Source organism: Lucilia cuprina, chromosome 3 (assembly GCF_022045245.1).
Source record: "Lucilia cuprina isolate Lc7/37 chromosome 3, ASM2204524v1, whole genome shotgun sequence".
NCBI lineage: Eukaryota > Metazoa > Arthropoda > Insecta > Diptera > Calliphoridae > Lucilia > Lucilia cuprina.
In genome coordinates, this window is record NC_060951.1 from 30,926,603 (window position 1) to 30,941,061 (window position 14,459).

A 14,459-nucleotide genomic window follows, 5' to 3' on the forward strand; every position below is an offset into this window, starting at 1 on the left:
TACTTACTTACTTACTTACTTACTTACTTACTTACTTACTTACTTACTTACTTACTTACTTACTTACTTACTTACTTACTTACTTACTAACTTACTTACTTACTTACTAACTTACTAACTTACTTACTTACTTACTAACTTACTAACTTACTAACTTACTAACTTACTAACTTATTAACTTACTAACTTATTAACTTACTAACTAAATAACTTACTAACTTTCTAACTTTTATTCAATGCAATTTGACTGCCAAGAACTTCCAATTGCATAAAATACAAGTTATTAAAATTATTAATATTAAATACTAACCAAACAAAAATTTCCATCATCTTATAAAACTGTAGCTGTGTAACAGTACAAATGTATTTAGCTTTTCGGTTACCTCATTCCACAACATCATTCTCCCTCTTTTGTTTTAATTAATTCACTTTGCACAATTAATTTTGATGTGCTGCATTTAAATTAATTGCTAAAACTCTCTTCAGCTCTTCCCAGAAGCCCTCTTTGTAGCATTTACTAATGTAAGTGTGTTAATATGTTTATGTGTTAAATATGTATGGAATGTGTTACTGTTATAATGATAGTACTGTTTTTTGTTTAGTTTTTGCTTCTAGTTATTTTAATATGTAGATTAATAAATTTGTTTGACTTATACCATCAAGTTTAATTGATTGCAGTTTACAAGAGCATAAAAATTTTTTCCATTATTTTTTAAAAATGTTTCTTTTTAAGTAAATTTAAAATAAAAGATGATTATAAAGAATTTAGATTAGTTTTTTATTTAATAAAAAATTCGGAGAAAATTTTTAATGTTTTCCTTTTTATAGCATTTAAAAAATATATATTTGAAATAACTTAAACTCCTCAGTCGAGCAATTTTCATTTATCACAAAACCACCAGAGTTTAATTAACACTAACATTAGAATAGTTTAAAAGCGAATTGTTCATAAAAAGCATAAAATTTACATTAATAATATTTATTTATTTTATTATTTAAGCACATTTTCTTGTATTAATTTCCTTGGAGATTTTGTATTCATTTATTTAATGTCGGGATAGAGAAAATTAGAACCATGGAAGTGTTTTTTGTGAAATTTTCTTTCTTTTGTGATAAATGGAATTGCTGCATATTGTTTTGTATGCATTTGTGAATTTGTCGTCAAATGATCATTTTTCATTTGTTTGCTAACAAATAGGGATATTCACTTGAAATCACAAGCAGTTGTTAACATTTCTCTATAAATATTAAAATTTTTTCTTAAAAGAAAATTTTTCAAAAATTTAAAATTTCTAATTAAAATGATATTGTTTATGTACTTTTATTTTAATAACTTCAATGTAAGCTTTTGCTATTGAAATCGTCATAGGTATCTCGTTGTTCATATCAGTGTTAGTGGCAACATCCTTCCAATTGGTACTTTGCCAATTTTGAAGCAGAACGTGAAATAATTTGCTCTTGACATGTCTGGCCTTGAAGAGATTTGAAGTATTGGAAAGCCACCCTTTGTAAACATGTTTCTGCTAACGCTCTGCATTAGTTTTTTACCTTTAGAAAATATTGTGTGGTGCAATATTTTCACCAGATCCTTAGACTAACTATACTTACTTAATAAAACTACACAGTGCAACCCGAGTACACAGTAGAACTAGAATATATAACCATATCGGAACACCACTACGTGATTGTTGTTGTAGTATAGTTTGATGCTCCCCGAGGCATGTCATAAAGACCTTCCTGTATTCTAGGAGAGCATACAAAGATATGTTCAGGATCCCTTGCATCGGAGTTCGTATGGAGCAGCTTTGAACGATCATCAATACCGCGGTTTCAGGTTACCGCATGAATGTCGTTTTTGGAGGTCGTCCACCGCCCATAGTAGAAATAGAAAAGAACCTGTCGTGGAAAATAAGAGTTGTTCAGGCACAATGCGTACCGGTCCTGCATAGACCGTGCCGTCCCCTATATACCCACCATATATTCAACTGTCTAGCCCACCCAGGTGATGTATGGAACAACCCCACTGAAGTGTTACAATTTTTTGGCTTAAACCTAAATTAAGAACCACCGGATTAAATATTAAATGGTTTAAGCTGTTACAATAACAACCACCACGGGATAAAAGACGTGTCTTAAGTGATGAACTTTTTATGGGAACCAAAGGTTTGAGTTCTCAGTATCATTTCTACATTTATTCTCTGATGATGTTGTAGCTTGTCATAGAGAGCAGAAATTGTGTAAGAGCAGAAAACATCCAACTTTAAGACCAAAATCGCAAAATACCTAAAAAAATTAATGCTTTTATTTTCAAGAACTTAAGCGTATACTTAATATTTTAAATATAAATAAATCATTAATACGTATACGTACAGATGCTGTTAATATTTTTTTTTATACCCTCCACCACCATCAGTGGTGATAGAGGGTATATATAACTTTGTCATTCCGTTTGTAACACCAAGAAATATTCATCTAAGACCCAACAAAGTATAAGTATATATTCTGGGTCCTTATCAAATTCTGAGTCGATCTAGCTATGTCCGTCTGTCTGTGTAAAACACGCTCACGATAAAACGAAGCAATAGAAGTTAACCAAATTCACCCAAAATGTTCTTCGTTTTACTAAATTGTTTGGTATTGAAAATGGGCAAAATCGATTCACATCGGGAAAAGTTATGAATCAAAATTTGAAGCAACCTCGAAAAGAATAGGCATTTTTTGCACATTCTGATGTAATTTTCTCGAAAACTATGTAAGATAATTCCATAAAAATTTGCACACATTCATATCCAAACAAGAGCTTTATCTCTGCGTAAAATCGCTAGAATCGGTCCACAATTTCATATACCTCCCATACAAAAGTACAAATTCACGGAAATTTGGTTTTTTGTTAATAACTTCCGTCGTAATGTCGATATCTTCACAAAATTTTAGAAATTAAAATTTTATGACAATAGAATTTATACAAAGGAAATTTTTTTTGAATGGGTCCATAATTGGTCATAGCTCCCATACAAGGTCCCCTCCCGAAAATCACTTAAACGCGCATAACTCATTATTAAATTAAGATATCGATATAAAATTTGGTACAAGTATTGCTCTTATATACAGAAATATTACAATGAAAGCTTTCTTGGATCGGTCCATAATTGGTCATAGCTCACATACAAGGTCCCCTCCCGAAAATCAGTTAAACCCTCATAACTCATTAGTAAATCAAGATATCGATATAAAATTTGGTACTAGTATTGATTTTATATACAGAAATATTACAATGAAAGATTTTTTTTGGATCGGTCCATAATTGGTCATAGCTCCCATATTAGTTCCCCTTCCGAAAAACACTTAAACACGTACAAATCATTACTTAATTAAGATATTCATATACAATTTGGTACAAGTATTGATCATATACAAAAAATATTATTATTAAGAAATTTTTTTCCATCGGTCTATAACTGGTCATAGCTCCCATACAAGGTCTTCTCCCGAAAATAACTAAAACGCACACAACTCATTACTAAATTAAAATATCCATATAAAGTTTGGCACAAGTGTTACTTATATACAGAGAAATAATATTATGAAATGTTTTTCTGATCGGTCCATAATTGATCATTTCCCTCTTAGAAAAACACACATACAAAATTCCCTTCCGAAAATCAGAAAAAACGCACATAACTCATTACAAATATTGATATCCATATATTTATGAAAAATATTGCTCTTGTATACATAAATTCACTATAAAATTGTTTTACGATCGGTCAATATGTGGCCATAGCTCCCATACAAGGTCCTTTTACGAAAATCTCTTAAACACACATTACTTATTACCAAATTAAGCTATTGATACATAATTTGGCAAAAATATTAGTTTTGTATACTTATATTTCTCCTATATTAGGTCCTGCCCCTAAAAGCGCTTTAACCGTATTTAAAGAGCATTATCAATTTGTGTTGAACAAAATTTTGTGTAAAACATAATTGTATTTTGAAAATCTTTAAATCTTTCACACATATACATAAATATATGCAAATTACTAAATTTATAATGTTCAATAAATCTTGGAATTTTAATAAATTTAACTTTTAGGATTTTTTCCATTAAAGACATGAGAAAACTTATTTCTACAAATATTTGATCAATTAGAAAAGTAATAACATAAAAGTAGCTGGTGGAGGGTATCTAAGATTCGGCACAGCCGAATATAGCCCTCTAACTTGTTGCCATTCCGTTTGTAACACATCGAAATAGTGGTCTTAGACCCCCAAAAGTATATACACTTGTGTTCAAAATAATAGGAGTGAAAATTTGAAAAATTTTGAATATTCATTTTTTAGTGAAAGATTTACATTTCTAATTAAAAAATTTTATAATTTATTTTTTTAACTTGTTCTCTAATTTTTATAACCGTTATTTTAAATGTTGAAGAAATTTATATCAAAAAATATTTATTTTTTTAAATTTATATACAAAATCTATTGTTCAAAATAATAGGAGTATTCGATTTAAGTTCAACTATTTTTAAAATAAAAACAAAAACGAAAGCACTTTTATCTAAAATATTATTAACTAGCTATACCCAGTGTGCTTCGCTACCCTCATCGTAATGGAATAAAATAAATATCATTATTGTAAATGTATATATATCTGCAATATCAAAAATTTCCCTTTTAGAGAACTCTTTAAGTTTGATTTTATGATTTTAGTCTCAATATTACAGAAAATTAGAAAAAACAGTTGAAGAGCGAAAAAGTACCAGGCAGTGCCTTTTTATATATTTTCATTAAATCAGGATGACGCATGTTTAATTTTCAACCAGAAACCAAAAAATCGCATAAAGATTTTTATACAATCAGGAAGCTACATGTCCAATTTAATGTTTTTAGGTTCAATATTATAGAAAATTCGTAAAGTATTAGTAAAAGAACAAAACAGTACCAGAGTATGCTTTTTCAATTTTCGTTCAATTGGGATACTGCGTGTTTAATTTTATGTTTATATATTCAATATTTTAGAAAGCTCTAAAAGTACCAGTACCAGTGAAGTACGAAAAAGTACCAAAGGACCTATTTTATTTAATTTCATGTTCCTAAGTTCAATATTATAGAAAATTCAAAAAGTACCAGAAAATATTCCAGTTTAAATTTTCATTCACTCAAGTCCCTGATTGCTTTTATAGATTCTAATTAACTCCGGGCTCCACATGCTCAATTTCATGTTTCTAGGATCAATATTATAAAAAAACACAAAAAGTACCTTTTGAAGAACGAAAATGTACCAAAAAGTGCCCTTTTATAGGTTCTCACTTAATCCAGGCTCTAAAAGCTTAATTTCATATTTCTAGGTTCAATATTATAGGAAATTCAAAAAGTACCTTTTGAAGAACGAAAAAGTACCATAAAGTCCCCTTTTATAGATTCTCATTTACTCCGGGCTCTACATACTTAATTTCATGTTTCTAGGTTCAATATTATACAACAATCCAAAAAGTACCTTTTGTAGAACGAAAAAGTACCAAAAAGTCCCCTTTTATAGATTCTCATTTACTTGAACTCTACATGCTTAATTTCATTTTTCTAGGTTAAATTTTATAGAAAACTCAAAAAGTACCTTTTGTAGAACGAAAAAGTACCAAAAAGTCCGCTTTTATAGATTCTCATTTACTACGTGCTCTACATGCTTAATTTCATGTTTCTAGGTTCAATATTATAGAAAATTCAAAAAGTACCAGTCGAAGTACGAAAAAGTACCAAAAAGTTCCCTTTTATAGATTCTCACTTACTCTGAGTCCTACATGCTTAATTTCATGCTTCTAGGTTTAATTTTAAAGAAAACTCAAGAAAATACCTGTGCAGAACGAAAAAGTACCGAAAAGTCTCTTTATTATTAATTTCATGTTTCGATTTCAATATCAAAGAAAACTTAAAAACTACCAGATGGAGAATGGAAAAGTACCAAAAAATATCACTTGGTACCGGGTTTCCAAATAACACCTCATTAGCATATTTAGTGTTTCTAAATCTAAAAATTTTATCTAAATTGGATCATTGTGTTTCAATAAAATCAAATTTCCAGTTTTTACCCCTTTTGGTACTTTTTTTCTACCCATTAACGAAATAAAAGTTCTATTCCAAAATGTTGCAACATCGTAGTGGGAGCCCGGTATTACGTATTTATATGTATAAGTTAATAAACCAAAATCAATGTTTTATGAAAAAAGTACCAAAAATAGGTACAATTTTCACCCCTTAAACATCCGAATAACCAAAAAGTACTAAATTTATATTTTTATTTTTTCGTCAAGTTATGAAGGAGTCAAAAATATTGTTTGAATGTTCACTGGTTTAAAAGATACATGGGGTGCAAAAAAAGTACCAAAATACAGTTTTTACCCGTTTATTCCCTAAAGGGGCCGAAATTGAAAAAAACACCAGACACCTGTCCGCTTATTTTTTAAATGAACGACGATAAGCTTTAAACTATTTCTGTATCTTTTCTAGTTTAGGAGATATGAGGTTACCGATTTTACCCGTTTTTACCCCTTTTTACCCCCTAAACATTCGAATTTCCAAAAATCCCATCTTAGTGGATCTATTTGGTGGGAGACCAACCCCCCGTCCAAATTTCAACTCATTAGCTTTAACCGTTTAGGCTGTGCGATGATGAATCAGTCAATCAGTCAGTCAGTCAGTCAGTAACGTTATAATTTTATATATATAGATTAACGTGTGCCAGTACAACATCAGTCATTTTTGTAAAGATTTTATTCAGAATTTGGTAATGTCCTTCCGACAACGGTTTTGAGGTGCTTGATGACACATGTCGTGGCCGATTATCAACAAATATACAGTAATTTATTCAGAAAGCCTTAAAAAATGTTATACGCGAGGTCTTTTAACGTTTTGCTTTAGAATCAGTAAGTCGACAACCATATAATGGCCTACTTCCTATGGAACGAGCTTTCACCAATTTAGAATCAAAAATATTTTTATACGACAACACCGCCATTTTGTTTATTGGGAATATGAGAGCATATCTTGGACTAATATGTGTATCTACAACATTTGGGGTACGATACCATTTTACAATATATTAGACCATACCCTTTTTGTCAAGACCCATCATGAATCATTCCTATTATACAACTTTCTTGAAAGTTGGTTAAAGCTTAATATTTTTCGATTAATGGGCTTCCAATATATTTTCTGAATTCATTTAGATTTAAAAATATAATTTGTTGTCGTATTTATGCATTAAAAATTCATACATTTATGAAACCACCTCTAAATGTGTTACTTGGCAAACTTAATGGGTTTCACTATATGCTTTATGGTCTGAAATTATTTTTTTTTTTTAAATATTTGTTTAAAAATTAATCTGAAGGAACTGAATATTGATCACGATATTTAATAACTACGATTTGGCTTAGTTTCACTAATTTGGGGCACCCTAATGGGATTAATTAAAAAAAATGATAATCGTTTATGGGAATCTGTTATAATTTTTAAATGAAATGTTTATTTTTTATGAGAGATTTTTAAATATTTGACTTCATAAAGTATTCAAAAAGTCTTTTAATGAGGTTACCATGAGAATTTTTATATTTTGTTCGCAAAATTTTAATAATTTTCAAGATATTTGAACATATTTCATTTTCGTCAATTCTGACATTTTCTTTCATTATTTTAAATGAAATAATTGTGAACTGAGGTCAAAATCATCTAAATATAAAAGTTTCATATTATATTTTTAATATTTACTACGAAAAAAGGAAATTAATCTTACTTAGATTAGATAATATACGGTACTCCTATTTTTTTGAACAGTCATAATCGGATATGGATTTCGAAAAAAGTGAATACCAAAAAAAAAAAAAACTAATGAACCTATTTACAAAATTTTATTTGTTCTGTATTTTAAACGCTTAACTAATAAATATCGTGAAAAAATATTTGATTTATGTACATCTTTCTTTTTTAAATTAAGCTGCAGAATTATTTTTAAGTCTCACTCCTATTTTTTTGAACACAGCTGTATATCCATATTAAATTCTAAGACGATCTAGTCATGTCCATCCATCTGACCGTCTATCCGTCTGTCTGTTGGAATTACGATAGAGACCACACAGGAAGAGCTAGATAGTTGAAATTTTGCATAAAAATTCTCTATTAATGTGGTTTGTTTGCTATTGAAAATGGGCAATATCGGTGCACGTTTTTGGATAGCTTACATACAAGTAGACCTTCAAAAATTAGCTTAAACGGTCATAAATGTTTTAGAAGTACGAGTATAGCGATGAAATTCGATTTCTTATAAGTTTCTTATAATCCGAAATCTTTCTACCAAATTTAAACTTATTTCGATTTAAATAAATTTCTTATAATCCGATCATCTTAATCTTTCTACCAAATTTTTGGAGGACCGGTTTATAATTAACCTTCCCTTCATATAAGATCCCCTTCGGAAAATAACTAGAACACTTATATCTGGCTTAATAAATCGAGTATATTTTGATTACGAGTAAAGCGATGAAATTTGAAATAAACAAGCTCTATCTATGTACAAAATTTTATGAGTATAGGTTCATAATTTTGGCATTTATGATCCTATTAAAAATATTACTCATACGCTCACGTTTTAAAAATTGAACATACAGTTTGATGGTGAGTATATAAGATTCGTCACAGCCGAATATAACATTTTCACGCGTTCTATCATTTCCTTATCATTTCCTAAAGAGAAAATTATCAAAGTATTGAATACCCTTATTATGTATTTCTTTCTTAAACTCATAAATAAAACGTTAACTCAAATAATGCAATTTCTTTTATTTGCTTTTTTTCTAGATTTCCTTTTTAAAACATTTGACTTTTTAATAAAAGTTAAACAAATGCAAACATTTTAGATTTTGATAATCAAACTTATTACAACTTTGTACTCGTAATTCAAATGTCATTTTTTACGCTTGCTGCTTTCTACCGTTTTTTATGAACTTTATTAAAAAAAGAAGTTTTTCTTAAAGAAAATATTAGTTTTATGGCCTTTTTCTCAAATAGTCATGTTTTGAAGTTTTTCATAGCCTCTTTGAGGGGGTTAGGGTTGGTGAGAGTTTTTTTTCACAAAAAAAAAAAAAACTTTCACCACTGGGCATGAGAAAAAAAGTTTTTCTTTAAATTGATGCAACTTCGATTGACCAGAAAGTTACTTTTCTGTTCAAAGTTCCTGTTTGGTTGGATGTACGAGTTAAGTTTTATAAAGTTCTTTAAATAGAAAAGGTGACAGTTTTTTCAAACAATTTTTTCACACATTTATTCTTCTTGTTTAGTAGAGAAATTTTTTTTTATATTTTTGCAATCGTTCGATATGAGTATGTATTTATAGGATTTTGTTAACGAAAAACGAATTGTATTTAGTTTTAAAATGTTATAAATTTTAAATGTTTTTTTAAACGACCTACAGAATTTATAAATATTTTATTGAAATGGTTTTAGATTTCTAACGCAAATTTAAGCAAATTAAACACTTAATTATTAATTAATCAGGAAATCCTTTATAATTATCATTTAACCAAAGGTCATTTAAAAATTAACCAAAATATAACTTCCGTTTAAGAATTTAATTTTATTTGTGAAATTAAAATCATTTTTGCCTAAACTAATTTTTCCAGAAAATATTTCTAAATATAACAAACATGATTACAACATTAAATTGAAAACATCTACGAATAATATAAACTCTTACTTTTTGGAAAGCAGTAACCCCAACATGACATGGGTTGACAGTTGAAAAGAGTGAAACAAACGCAAAAAAACAATTTTCAATGAATTGAATTGAAATGGGTTCAATTAAAAAGTTATCGATAAAAAATAAGTATTTTAAACCAAATGTGAACTCAATAACGGCCACAACAACAACAAGTCAAATATAAAGTAAATATTTTATTTTATTTTCTATTTTTTTTTCCTTTCTTCTCACCAAAAAAAAGTTAATAAAATAAATGTGTAATTACGTTGTGTTTCTCAAACAAAAGAAAATGATGGCAATAAATTGTTAAATGTCGAATAAATAAAATAGGAAAAAGGTTTTGAAATATATTTAATGCGTTTTTGATTTTCCTGGTATTTAATTAAAATTTAATTTTGTAATTGTTAATAAATAAAGAGTGAAAAATGTATAAATATCAAACAACATAACAAATATCAATTATCATTAATTTGCATAGAAATGGCTAATGGAGAGAAAATTGTGTGAAAATTTATTTGCATATACTTAATATTATATTTATAGAATAAAAAGGTTTTTATGTAATATAATCTGAAATGGAGTATTTAACACTTTACAAGCAGGCGATAATTTAGTATTAATTTAGTATTTACCTTACTTTTACTTGTCAGTGAGAGTGGTAAACACATCCAATATCATCCGTGTGTTAATAATGTTATTAAAGAAGTAACATTTAATTTTTTTCAACAAGATATGATCGACCTATCTTCGGTTCCTCTTTCTTTTTCAGTAATAGGGCTTCCATGAACTTCCAACTTTTTCTACTCCTGCTCCCTTTAAAGGGGAAGAGCCTAAGCCTGCTTAACATGTTGCTTACTCCTCTATCGGTCTCTATACAGCATTTCATTCGAGATTGACTTGGCTGATACGCTCACCTTAACAAGACCTTATTTATACTTATTTCCCTTACCCGCTGCATTTTGGTTGGTAACTAATTTGTGTTATATTTGGCTTATCTTTGACAATGACTGCTAAATGCTTCTTGACCAGTTTGTTAATAAATAAAGAGTGAAAAATGTATAAATTATACAACAAATATCAATTATCATTAATTTGCATAGAAATGGCTAATGGAGAGAAAATTGTGTGAAAATTTATTTGCATATACTTAATATTATATTTATAGAATAAAAAGGTTTTTATGTAATATAATCTGAAATGGAGTATTTAACACTTTACAAGCAGGCGATAATTTAGTATTAATTTAGTATTTACCTTACTTTTACTTGTCAGTGAGAGTGGTAAACACATCCAATATCATCCGTGTGTTAATAATGTTATTAAAGAAGTAACATTTAATTTTTTTCAACAAGATATGATCGACCTATCTTCGGTTCCCCTTTCTTTCTTTTTCAGTAATAGGGCTTCCATGAATTTCCAATTTTTTCTACTTCTGCTCCCTTCACAGGGGAAAAGCCTAAGACAGCTTAACATGTTGCTTACTGCTCTATCGGTCTCTATACAGCATTTCATTCGAGATTGACTTGGCTGATACGCTCACCTTAACAAGACCTTATTTATCCTTATTTCCCTTACCCGCTGCATTTTGGTGGGGAACTAATTTGTGTTATATTTGGCTGCTAAATGCTTCTTGACCAGTTTCAGGATATCTTTTTTCTTGGTTGAAGGAACACATTATCCAGTCACCATATTGAACACATTAATTTGGTGATTTTTCCTTCGTAAATAGGGCCTATGTTGATTAGATTTATAGGCTTCCTCAGGGCGGCTAACTAACTAACTAACTAACTAACTGACTAACTAACTAACTAACTAACTAACTAACTAACTAACTAACTAACTAACTAACTAACTCACTAACTAACTAACTAACTAACTAACTAACTAACTAAATAACTAACTAACTAACTAACTAACTAACTAACTAACTAACTAACTAACTAACTAAATAACTAACTAACTAACTAACTAACTAACTAACTAACTAACTAACTAACTTTATTCTTGGCAAGACTAGCCATAGATCTCTGGTCGATACCTATTAGATCATCTTCTTCTGGCAACTTTGGCGTATGATGGCTTCTCTTTTCCTTTTCCACTGTCTCTTTCCTCGCTTTTCGGGGCTTCTTTTGAAGTACCCGTACTTTCGAGGTTGATTTCGACGACGTGATGGTCTTCGCAATATATTTCTTGGCGTTGTCACCCTTACTTCCAGGATTCTGACTTGAGGTTGCTTTGAGTGAAGTATGGACTGGCTTCGACTGTGTATTAGAAGACGGGGAGCTTTTCTTCTTCTTAGGTTTATTTTCAGTTGTCAGCTCTTCGGGAGACCTGATCCTCTCCGCCTCAGATCTTGAGATAAAGTCTGATTTTTCCTTTGAAGTGTCGTGGGATTGACCAACTATGAGTTCCTGAAGCATCTTTTTCAACATCCTCCTCTGTGCTCCTGATAGTCTTTTCTTAGTAATAGGTAGTTTAACTATGCTATCACTCACCTGTTTCACCATTTGTTTTTTTACCTTATCCCTTTTAGGATTTGCTATAATGGTGTTGTTATTATCATCTGAGGATTCGGAGTCGGAGCCCTCATCTATATTTAGAGGTTGAGGTAGCTTAGAGCTTTCTCCGAGAACATCCTTCTCTTTCACCCCTTTGTTTTTGCAATTGGCATGCTGTACACTTGACGCATTGTCTGCCACGAAGGCCAAGGTAACCACGATTTGGCTCACGATTGCAGCATGACGACACGTGACTCGCGAGCGGTCCAGCTGCCGGTGCTGGGTTATTTAGGCCCTACACCATAACTTTCATCTTTTTTTTAATTTCCATGTTGTTTTTTTCCTAGTTTTTTGGTCCGCAGGGAATATAATATTCCCAGGTGGTGGACAATCAGCCCTGCTTCAGCTTGAGTTAACTAAAACTGGGGGAGGACAGATGGTCCATCACCAGCCCCTATCCGCCACCCGGCAGCGCTCGGTAGGAAAAAAGGGAAAACTCCCCCGAGTACTAACTAACTGACTATTTAACTTACTGACTTACTGACTGTCTAACTAACTAAATAACTTACTAACTAAATAACTTACTAACTAAATAACTAACTTCATAATCTTTTCAAAATTGCACTCTAATTTGTAATTATCTCCAACTTATGCGTATACTTAATATTTGTAATATCAATAAATCATTAACACGTATACGTACTAGTGTCGTTAGTAAACGCAGTTTCAGTCTGAACAATTGTTCACTTTTAAACAAAAATGGAACAGAGACACCAAATCTTTATAGGCCATTATATATTTCTATAATTAAACAAACTCTCAGTATTTTCCTTATCGTCCTTATTCGCATATCAGATATCGTCCAGGTATATTATTTTAGTTTCTATGGCGTTAGATGACAGCTCTTTTTCAACATCTTTTTATTTTGTAAATGTTTATTTTCAGACTAATTTTCGTTGTCTCCAGATTTGAGAATCCTTTTATATAAAAACGTGTTTCTTTTCAGTATTTTAGCATGTATATATACTTTTGGGGGTTTTAGAAATCATCTTCTATAATCTTGGTTTTAAAAAAATTTAACCTTTGACTCCCAAGCAGAGTTCTCCACGGTCACTTTAACTCATTTTCATTCTCTACTCATCAATTCTACAAATTTCCTTTAAAAAAATACTGCATTATTATACAAATAATCTATATTTATGTATAAAATGGTTTTATATTAATAATGCATAAAAAAAAAATCTACTGTATAACAAAAATATATAGATTGATGGTGATGGTATATGGTAGTGGTGATCATAAATGATGACTGGCTGGAGTTGTTTAAGTATGAGTAAGTAGCTGCATATTTCTTTGATGCTATTCTCTTATAATGGTGTTAAAAAAAGCTCCATAAATTTTACATGCACTAAATATTCATCTTAAGAAGAAAATATGTGAAAGAAATAAAGTTGAACTGAAAAAAAATATATATAATAAAAATAACATATTTTTTTTAAAGAGCATTTTCTTTTCAACCATATTTCATGCAAACATATAAACATCTAAGTCATAATGCAAAACAATGGCTCAGATATTCACCAGGAATAAGAATAATAAAGTTAAGAAAAAACAAGTTAGAGTGCTATATTCGGCTGTGCTGAATCTTAAATACCCTCCACCAGCTAATTCTATGTTATTAGTTTTCTAATTGATAAATATTTGTAGAAATAAGTTTTCTCCCAAATTCCAAAAGTTAAATCTATTACAATTCCAAGATTTATTGAACATTATAAATTTAGTAATTTGCATGTATGCATGTGTATGAAGGATTTAGAGATTTTCAAAATATAAATACATATATAATTTTGTTCTACACAAAATTTGTTAAAGCGTTTTTTGGAGGTGGACCTAGTATAGGAGAAATAGAATTTTTGTATATGTATCATTATGTATCAATAGCTTTATTTGGTAATAAGTAATGTGCGTTTAAGAGATTTTCGCAAAAACGACTTTGTATGGGAGCTATGTCCAATTATGTATATAAAGAGAAAATATTGTGTAAAAAATATTGTGAATCTAAGTGATTTTTTGGACCTAGTATGAGAGCTATGGCCAAATATGGATCGTTCGTAAAGTAATATTTATGCTAAATGTATGGATATAAATATTTGGTTATGAGTTATGTGCGTTTTTTCTGATTTTCGTGTTTTTCTAAAAGGGACCTTATA